We start from the raw sequence: 9,512 nt of genomic DNA on the forward strand, positions 1-9,512 counted from the left end.
AACACGCCACCCAATGTCAGTAGTAATAGATGTTCTTACCTTAACTTTCACGAGTTGAGTCATACCTCTCCCGTGTCCGTACGTGCACTCAAACGCTCTGGTGCGCGGCTGGACTGTGTTAGCATGTTGCTATGCTAGCGGGCTTTGACGGCAACTAAGCGTAGAAGTAATCAAAAACATCCACGTTTTACCGACTTAAATACAGTTGCACGAGTAGTTGATAGAAATGCTACGGCCACGCAACGTGAAACGTGGCGATTTTCCAAGCGAATAAACCGGAGAACTACAATGTGTGGCGCAATAGCACTTGGGAGTACTTCGACCTAGCATAGTAGTATTGTTAACACCTAATTGTAGATCGATCCTATCCACCACAGAGTTTAGAATCCATGCTGGATCGACCCTCAGCCTCTCCCTCCCCTCTGAGCGAGAGAGAGGCACACACACTAGAGATGCGCTGATGGGCTATTATTTCAACCATAACTGCATAGCAAAACTTATCATCCATCAGCCATCCATCAACACCAAAGTTTTTTGACCAATCTTCGAAACGGCACCCGCCCACCATGCGCTGGTTGTTTTAATGTAGGCTATATGGGTGATGCAGCGCTGCTGACGTGAGGCTAGAAAGCCCTTGCCTGTTCTAGGAAGACTGATCCAATGCAGCAAATATATTAAAAGGCTAAAGTCGTACATTGGCTATGTTGTAGCCTATCCCCAGAATATCAGCAGCAAACTCAGTCTCTGTCTCGCAAAACAGTCTCCAAATAAAACGCACATCGGCCTGTTGCCTTTTCTGCCAGCTTGTGAAAATATATCGTCCAAAATGCTTGATTGCATTGCATTCTCCACATTTTTAGCTACAGGGAGCTCACAATAGATTGAGGCAGAATGTTGGCTTCCGCGCCCGTGTCCAGCTTAAATGCCACTATCTTTCCATCTATGTCAAGGTTGGTGTGCCATCCTGTGTCTATTTTCTGTGGTCTATGGTGTAATATGGATCCAATAAACAATGTGTCTACAGCTGCACTGGTTTCATCACTATCAGTGTCTGTTTCAATCGGCGCCACTACTCTCCCTGACTTGCACATTGCAGAAAAATGGTTCTTTTTTTCACATGTGTTGCAATATGCATTGTATGCAGGGCAGCTTCTTGGCCGATGTTGCCGCCCACATTTGCTACATATCTGAGTTCTTTGATGGGTGTTTTATAAGCCTTGCGCTCTGTCCATGTATGTGGTTTGGAGTCCTTGCTCCTGATAACATCCACTTGCTCTGTTGAGCTACTGGAAGCCATTGCAAGAGCCTGTGCACGCACTACTTCCTTTGCTCGACATAGATCTACAGCTTTAGTCAGGGACAATTCAGGGATGGACAGCAGTTTCTCACGTAGAGCAGTGTCAGTCACGCTAAACACTATTTTATCCCTTAGCATGCGAACTCTTGCTTTTAATTCAGTTACAAACTTGTCAATTCCTGCTTGTGCATTGTATGTGTGCGCCCAGAACTGATGACGCTCATAAACGGTGTTTTTTCGTGGCTCACAGTACTTTTGGAAGGCAGCTAACACATCTGAAAGCTTTTTGTCGTTCATACTCAATCGTGAGAGTGTTATAGACTTCTAGCCCATCTTCTCCGATACAGTGCAAAAAGACAGCAATTTTCCTTGCCTCTGACTTATCACTGAGTCCTGACGCCTCGAGGTAAACTTTGAGTCGCTGCTCCCATTTTCGCCAATTCTCAGCCAGGTTGCCGGTGAAGGACAGTGGTGTCGGCTGCGTGAACAACTCCATGGTCTTGCGTTACGCTAGTAGGACTATCTGTATTTAACGATCTCTCGCCTTTGCTATGCTTCAGTTTGTTGAAGACAGCCACTTCTGGCACCATGTAGTGTTATTGGCGTGGTGGAAATATCAGAGACAAGCACACTATTCAAGAACAAGGCGACAGCCTGCTTCTTTACTTCACGTTCAACAATACACTACCCTTTTACATCCTTATACGTCACACGTATAACCATTCCAGCCAATCAGAAGCATTCACCATTAGACTATAACTTGAACAGGTAACTGCTCATGCTACAGGTATCTAACCAAGGTCCACTTTACTAGCCTCAGTGGGTAAGTAGCAGGTAAGTAGCCGGTAATTAAATGTATGAAGACGTGACATGAGCTATGAAAGAACAAAAAACGTTAATACATGAAGGTTGTAAAATACCACATTTTCAACAAGCTAGACGTCTGCTAGCAACTTACATTTACCCATGCACATCAGCGACAAACCGAATTTAGGCTACTGAAGGAATCTACCTAGCGTTTTGTCATTCAACGTTGACACTTGCTTGAGAAGTTGAAGTCGTTCTCTATCTCCGTTGCTTCTAGCGCCACGGTGGTTAAAAATGGTACAGTCCATAATAGGGGTGTCTGAAATCGCTTTACCTTAAATTTTTTCTAGTGAAAATAGGAGTTGATATTTTTTCACAAAATCAAAAAATTATCTGACCCCCCAAAACTGATATTTCTGTCCATTTGGGGGTACTATACCTCCCAATGAAGAACCAGTACCCCCTGTAATTCGAACTATGGTCGTGCCAGCACTTCGGAAAAGTGAAGACCAAGGCTCCAGAACTAAAGCCCATCAAGCCAGTGGCTCCCTGGCACATGATTGGTAGAACAAAAACAATGTTTGATGTTACCTTCACTGAATGGCCAGAAAATATATATATATATGTGTAATGTAAAGTCTCACACAAGAGCCTTTGTAATAATTTCTTGCCTGTCTGTCTCAAACAATTATGAATAGGTGTTGATCTCAGTGGACCTTTAAGAAAGTCCAGCAAGGGGAAAACTTTCTGCCTCACAGCCACAGATTTTTTCACAAAGTGGGTGGAGGCAAGGCCTATTGTGCGGAGATGTGCTGATGCGACTTCTCAGGTATGTATTATAGTATAAGTATCGCCATATGCAAAAAACTTGTCCTACATTTTATTTGTTGTTGCTTTTGTCAAGGCTTTGATGGGCATCTTTATGAGCCATGGTGTGCCAGAGGTCATTTTAACAGACAGAGGGCGGGAGTTCTGCAACAAGGTGGTTTTCCATTCAGAAATAGTGTAATATTCTATGCCAATTAGGATTACAATATTAACATTTTTAGAATATAATAATTCTTTGTTATTGCCCAAAATACGATTAATGCAGCCATGTTCCAAAGGTACGGTGTCAAGCACCGTATGACTTCCGCCTACCACCCTCAGACGAATGGTCAGTATAACAGTATTTGACCACTATTCAATACTTGTGTAAGTAGTTTGCTGGGCAAAATGTAATGTTTGCAATTTCACTTCACCTCATAGGTTTGGATGAGAGGACCAACCAGACGCTGAAGAGAGCGATTGGGAAGACCCTTGATGGGCATCAGAACAGGTGGGAGGACAATTTAAAAAATATTGTTTTTGCACATAATTCCTCTGTCCAATCTTCATCTAGGTTGTCGCCGTTCCGGTTAATGTACGGACGGGAGCGGTCATGAACAATAAGTTCCAGATGACGTAATAATCACGTTCCGATCAGCTGTTAATTTCTAGGTGAATGTCTCTTAGAATTTTCGTGTAACACTGTCTTAACACATATGGAAAAGGGAGAATTTAAGTCGTCAGTGCGAAATCACCCCTCATGTACGACATCCGCTTCGCTGCGTAGAGCAAAATATGATTTTGGAAACTCTCCAAATCCGACGTGGTCCTGTGAGTGTGTTTGAGGCAGAATAATTGAAGTTAGAAAATCTCTCTCACAACACGTCTACAAATCTGCTGTAACCCTTTCCTTATGTACAAAAGGACCTCAGCTCAGTCTGTCAAATATTTCATTTGATAAGGAAATAAATGAGTATTGCTTGAGTGCACAATTAAAAACACAGCAAATGCTAAAACGAGAGCAGATGATTACCTGAAATTTAGGAACTTCCTCACAAGGTTCAGCCATCTCTTCTCAAATACAATTGCAGCCAGGGCCCGGTGAGCTGCTGAACCTGTAAACACATTATATTATGAGTGAAATGAGTGCAGTCATGTATGGAATTCATTTGTGCAGTTTTATTTTCCTATATGGTCACCTTGCTTTATCCAAGGCTAGTCTTGGCTGCCTTCCTCCAGCGGCTCATGCTGACAGCAACCGGTTGCCCAAAAATGTTCGTTGCGGACATGATGCATCACACCAACCCACATCGACTGCAAGATAAAAAAAAAATTGTCACCTGTACAATATATACAACTAAAAACCCAATCTCTCACAAACTGTTTTTACACTACACATGCTCTACTCTCAGACATACCTTGAATTCCTCCTCTGTGGAAGCCTGTTTGCTGCAGTACCAAAAGTGGTTGACAATGTCTTGGGCCCAGACCTGAATTGGATTCTGCCCCTTCACTGCTCCAGCCTGATTACGATGCACATCAATAGCAGTCCATACACACCTATAAAGAACCTCTTCTGTTGCCATGATGTGACAGGTAAAATGTTTGTCCATATGGCATTGTTGAGAGTACCATGGCAGTATGATGGTGTGGATGGAAACATACCTTTCAAAGCCTTTTGCTAAGACTTTTAGCAGCATGCCAAATGTCAAGCGAATGCTGTAAACCCCATGCTTTATATTGTCCACATTCAGGATCTGTAAAAAACAAAAGACTTTATGACACAATTACAATATGAAAGTCATGACTTCAAGTAACAGCACATAAGTTCTACTTACTCAGCAATGCAGTGATCTGTGGGTGAGCACAGAGACTTTCTAATGTGGAGACACAGCACTCAAAAAATACTCCATAGAAATGCATGGGGCTAGTTTGTCACGCCAATATTGCCGTTGTCTACACATATCCCACCCCTTCCTCGGCAAAACGCCGACATGTGAATACATTTAGCCAATCATGTGGTGTGTTGTGAAGACATCGTGCCAATCATGTGTTGTGATCTCGCCGCTGGAGCAAGATTGGTGTCGTGAAGCCTAGTGCACGCGCAGTTCGACCCAAAGACTGTGCCCGATGAGTGCCCATAAAACGTTGGTATATGGCCGCCGAGTGGAGGGACTTGCCTAAAAGGACTTTGGTGAGCATCAGTAACCACTTCTTTTATTTTGACATTTGGGAGCAGAGCATCCATGGTGCGAATGAAGCATTCTTTCTTCATTATCACCGAGTTGCGACTGGTCTCCCTTTTGTCCACAGAAACAATGTGGAGGATGTCTCGCGAGTCTTGTTCGATTGTTGTATATGTGCAATATTGAGCACAGTGTCCTGAAACATAAGCACAGTGGTTAAGCACAAGTCCTTAACCACACAGAATAAACATAGCACAAGTTCTTAACCACACAGAATAAACATATGCACTCAGAACTTACCAGGAGAGTCCATTCGGCCATCCCCTACAGCCAACAGATATTGAAATAAAAGGTGTTAGAATCAAAAGTCTGAGTGAATATAAGTCTTGGCTAAACATTGATTTCTATATAATTGATTACGAAGACACAAAAGTATGCCTCACCTAGGACAACAATATGGTCCTTTTGGCGCATCCGCTCCAAGACTTCTGCCCTGATGTTGTCCCAGAATTCTTGGACAGGCTCTATGCAGTATGCGTCTTGGATACGGTAGTATGTGGATTCTGTTACCATACCCATGGCCATGAACTTGAAAAGCAGAGCTACTTTTCTGTAGTTGTTGCCAGACAGAAGTATGTTTGTGCTCAGCATGAAGTCCCCACCCTGCATGCCAAACTTTAAAGTTGGCTGCGAGTTCCATTTCCACTGGCTGTGTCCGAAAGGGGCATAACTAATGTAAAGGGCAGAAAAAAATACATCAAGACCAATCAAGCAAAACAAAACGGGTATATAACAGCTACAGTATGTGCGACCAAATGTGCCATTTCTATGCAAGCCTTCACACCTGTAATGGCCACAATCAGCAAACTCTACAAAAAAATCACCCTCCCCCTGCCTTTTTATTTAGGTGCGAGGGGGGTTGGAATCTAATTCACATTGTCTAGCACCATCTTACCCATTCCAAAACTGCTCCAGTCCCCCGAGGTTTCAGGGTCACCTGAAATGGTGGCACACCAGGACATGGAACACCAGACAGTCTGTCCACGTGCTAGCAGTTCTTGAGGGGTAGTTTCAGGTGCCGAGCAAGTAGAAGGAGATTGTCATTGTAGGTAATGTTGGCACATTTACCAACCAGGTGTTCCTCTGTAGTGACTCTCTGTTGGTCCGAAACAGATTCTGAATCTGATTCCTCTACAGGAGGAGCAGCTACAACAAAATCAAACACAGCTTCGTCCACACTGATTTCAGGAAGCTTGTCTGTTTTGGCACCAACATTTCTGTGTAAAGAGACCAAATATGAATACATTGATCACCACATGTCCTATGAACTATTACATAATCAATCTATTTATTACATAATCAATAAATTCATCAGTGTAACAAGCAGGCAACTACCTTGTTTATTACCAACAAGGACATTTACCTCAAATGAAGAGATGGGACAAAGTCCTCATCGAAGCTGTCCTTATCTTCCAAATTACTTGGATGAGCCCAAAAATCATCCATGGCAATGCTGTGAATGAAACTTGTATGTAAACACCTTAGAATGGTTGTATAAATCAGTGGATCTAAATGAAACACAATGTACATTACTTACTAGGTATTCCTCAAATCATTGAGCTGGTGAATCTGGGGTGAATCTGGGCTTTCGTCTTTAGTGATATCCAGAGAGTGCATGCTGCAAGCATAACAATAAACACATGACCAACTACATAAACAGATGGAAAGTAAACAGAAAAAAAAAAAATATATACACCCAAATCAAATCCAAATACACTACAGCACAGTATGAGGTGCAAGGCAAGCTCACCTGGATTCCAAAACCTCTATCTCTCCCTCTCCAACCAGTGGTTGAACACCAAGCTCAGGAGCTTGTATTTCTCTGATTGAAAAAATGAACAGTCCATTAATCACTTTCTGCAATATCGTCTATGTCTGAAACAGCGGTCCTGTGGGAGGAAAACAAACTTACAAGTCACGATCCGACTCCTCGCCGATACTCGACACCACTGGTTGTGGTGGTCTGGACTGGCCCTTGCGTGGCGTGGATGTGGTCACTTGCCAGCGCTTGTAGCTACAACAAAATCGAGAACAGCCGTCACCTTTGCACAATCTAAAACAGAACAGACATTGATGACTATTGCTAATCCATGACGAAATATGATGCTTCAAGACTTGATAACTAAACTGAGACGTATTTTTGACCTAGGCTAAAACACGTATGCAGAGACACTATATCAGGGTTGTTAGCCTAGGTTATTAGGTAACACTATACGGCCTAGCGTAACAAGCAACTGTGCATATACTTCCAATATAAGTGACATACATTCAACGAATGCGTAAACCTCGGTTGTCTGGTAAATTTGCCACATAGCAGCAACCCCATGCAACAGTAACCTACCGTACTCAAAACAAACGGGTTGGCTCGCTGGCTAGCTAGCTAGCCACTAGCCAGCCAGTTACCGGTCACGGTCATGGATTGAACACATTTACAAACGCTAACAAGAATAAGAAATAATGAATAAACAGGAAATAACAGTAACGCCAGGTCAGCATCTGTTTTGCATCCTTCGCTTTCCCTTAGCTCACGCCATTCCGTGAACGCACGACCGATGTTTACTCTTGTGTGGTCCCTCGCTCGGTCAGCCGCTTTCTTCCTCTCCCTCGCCTCCTCCGCCGAGAACCGTCTCTTCTGTCTTTTCGCTGCCTCTGCCATGATGACCATCAAAAAAATGATCCATTTTCGCTTGCTCTTATAGCCGGCGTGGCTAACCGGTACTGAGGGGGGCGTGTGCGTTTATGGGGAGTTGCCGTAAAGCAGTTTGTGTTTCTCGCTGGTTCTCGCTTCACACGATACTTCCTGTTTCAAACCTTTCGGGACGCTAGTCCAAAAGTTGCAAGGTTGGTTTTCCGCCTGGGGACGCTAGAGGGAGCCGGGAAAGTCACAATTTTCACCGGAACAGGTCAATTAACCATCCAAATGATTTCTAAACGGGTTTATTAAGTTGAAATAGTTGCAAAGTTCCCCTTTAAGGTTTTATTGAGTGCCACGCAGCACGTCAAACTTGTAGCCTATTTTACCGCGTCTGTGACCAATATAAGCTAGCCTACTTAATACTACTCCCCTACTAAGTGCAATATAAGCTAGCCTACTTAATACTACTCCCCTAATAAGTGCAACAGGCATGCGTTACTCATCTAGTACAGAAGAATGGTGGGGGAGTTGCAATGTTTGTGAAAAGCCATGTTGTAGCCCATCATGTTCCATACCTGCAGGGAGTGACTGACCTTGAGTTCCTGGCAGTGAAAGTGGTGGCCCCAGTTTCAGCACTAATTGCAGTGATTTATAAACCACCAGATTACAGCACAAATGTATTGATTATACAACTTTAAGACTTATTTTGTGGAAATATAATAACATAGAAATGTATTTAACATCACATGTTTTTTTTTTCAGATGGAGAAACAAAACAGACAAACGCCGTATCAACACGCACCCCTAAGGCTGAAATGCATTACGGCCACATCTAGGCGCGTAGTCAGCACATTTCCATTTGGGGATGCAGTAGACGCCACCTGGAAAACGTCCGAGTCACGGGTGCTGTCCGATGAATCTCAGGCATGTTCTCAGCCTCGATGAGAACACTGCGGATAAGATTGTTCCTGACCGCACCTATGCCTTCAAAAACCTTGGATTAAAGAATGGTAGAGCATTCTTCAACGCCAATACCGCAGCCTTCAGGTCTCACAACCTAGTCATCCCTGACGAGGTTGTGGATAGAGCAAAGGCCCTGCTGTGTCCCTCCTCCCCTTGGGTTGTAAAATATGAATCTCTCCGAGATGTGCAGGGTTATGTGTCAGTAAGAGGACAGATCACAACTGTAAGTGTCATAGATAGATAGATAGATAGATATGCTACTTTATTGATCCCCAAGGGGAAAATCAAGAATAGATAGCTATAGAGTAGGCCTACTTTTTTAGAAAAAAATAGGGTGTCTACCCAGCTAACAGAATGTTACAAAAACTTTAAATGACATTGGTCCGTATGTCTCCTATGGTTATTTATTCACCAGAGGAACACATTCCATCCAGTCCTTCTAGTTGCAGAGTTCACAAGAACGCATTCATTGAACACGCTAATTTTTTCGTGAACGTTGAACTGAACGGAACACATTTTTTAATAAAGAACTTGAACGTGAATTAGTTCACATTATGTGTCATGAACGGCAGACATCACTGTAAATGAACGTTGGAATTTGTTTTCCATTGAAAACTGAGTGACATCTGTTTTCTCTTTTGAAACGCAACGAGAGAAAGTTCCTCCCTCCTGTATTCTCGCTGGTGCCGCTTAAATCATGCATCACCAGACAGAAATGGTTTTGACATTGTGTGCGCAATGCATTGCGGGCAACGTA

General features: G+C 43.2%; 2 long non-coding RNA genes across 2 annotated transcripts; both read right to left on the reverse strand.

The window, feature by feature from the left end:
• Nucleotides 1–5,191: 5,191 nt before the first annotated feature.
• Nucleotides 5,192–5,799, reverse strand: LOC143110205 (uncharacterized). The gene is made up of 3 exons (XR_012984090.1): nt 5,541–5,799; nt 5,398–5,421; nt 5,192–5,293 (listed from the first exon to the last, which is right to left on the reverse strand). It is a non-coding gene; the product is annotated as an uncharacterized LOC143110205 (long non-coding RNA).
• A 932-nt stretch (nt 5,800–6,731) lies between these two features.
• Nucleotides 6,732–7,179, reverse strand: LOC143110400 (uncharacterized). The gene is made up of 3 exons (XR_012984142.1): nt 7,070–7,179; nt 6,908–6,979; nt 6,732–6,775 (listed from the first exon to the last, which is right to left on the reverse strand). It is a non-coding gene; the product is annotated as an uncharacterized LOC143110400 (long non-coding RNA).
• Between the last annotated feature and the right edge of the window lie 2,333 nt (nt 7,180–9,512).

Source organism: Alosa pseudoharengus, unplaced genomic scaffold, assembly GCF_046254945.1.
Source record: "Alosa pseudoharengus isolate Yale_2024_CS ecotype anadromous, Long Island Sound unplaced genomic scaffold, YU_APseudo_1.1 YU_APseudo_1.1_scf_7, whole genome shotgun sequence".
Lineage (NCBI taxonomy): Eukaryota > Metazoa > Chordata > Actinopteri > Clupeiformes > Clupeidae > Alosa > Alosa pseudoharengus.